Consider the following 793-nt stretch of genomic DNA (forward strand, 5'->3'; position numbering starts at 1 on the left):
TATTTCCACAAATACAAGACAAGTCTTTAAAATGCCTTTAAAATGCCGTCTCTAGGGAGTCCAGCAGCCTGAAGGAATTACTCAGAGATGTAGATAAAGATCTAAAATAACATTCACTACATAGTTATTTTTAATAGCAGAGAAATAGAAAAGGACTCGACAGCAAACACTGCATCATGATATGTCAGTTACTGTGAGCACTGTCAAATTTGCTATGCCATCTTTCTTTGGAAAACCCAGGCCAGTTTCATTCAAGGAGGCCAGGACTGGCAGAAGGGAGAGGGCGTGGAGTGGGGGGACTGATGAGGATAGGAAAGAGTAAAGGGGGAGAGGCTCAGGGAGAGACCAGGATACCCAGGTGACTCCTGCTTTCTATCTACAGCAGACTAGAGACTGGCATCTTAAAGGGCAAGGAGGCGGGGTTGACAGTGTAGCACAGGGATCAGCCTGGACCACCTGGGGAGAGTCAGTGTTTGTGATAGAAAGATTTCAAATCAGCAAGGCACAGACACAGAATGGGATTCACAGGCAAGCCTCCAGCTCCCAGCCTGTTTATCTCAGTGGCCCTGGAGCATCCACCTTTGGATGAACACAGGGAGAGGAGGCTGATGGGGTAGGCACAGGGGACAGAGGAGAGTCAGTAGGTCACCGTTATCAGCACAGGCTGTTGAGAGGGGAGGGAATCCCACTACTGCTCTGTTTCTGTCACGAGCTGAGGCAACAGGAAGCTTGTGTCTGACTCAGAAGCTCCACCTGCACTGCGGGTTTGGAACAGACTGCCTTAGCTTGTTCC

At 49.2% G+C, this 793-nt stretch overlaps 1 long non-coding RNA gene across 2 annotated transcripts in view; it reads left to right on the forward strand.

Annotated features, from left to right (window-relative positions):
- The first annotated feature begins 424 nt into the window (after nt 1-424).
- LOC147995793 (uncharacterized) overlaps nt 425-793 on the forward strand; it is a 28,166-nt gene continuing 27,797 nt past the window's right edge. The window contains exon 1 of one of the 2 annotated variants that reach the window (XR_015684784.1): nt 425-793. This exon is cut by the window's right edge and continues 37 nt beyond it. This is a non-coding gene — a long non-coding RNA (uncharacterized LOC147995793). The other variant, XR_015684785.1, reaches the window with a different exon arrangement.

The sequence above is a fragment of the Rattus norvegicus genome, chromosome 3 (genome assembly GCF_021556685.1).
Source record: "Rattus norvegicus strain SHRSP/BbbUtx chromosome 3, alternate assembly SHRSP_T2T, whole genome shotgun sequence".
NCBI lineage: Eukaryota > Metazoa > Chordata > Mammalia > Rodentia > Muridae > Rattus > Rattus norvegicus.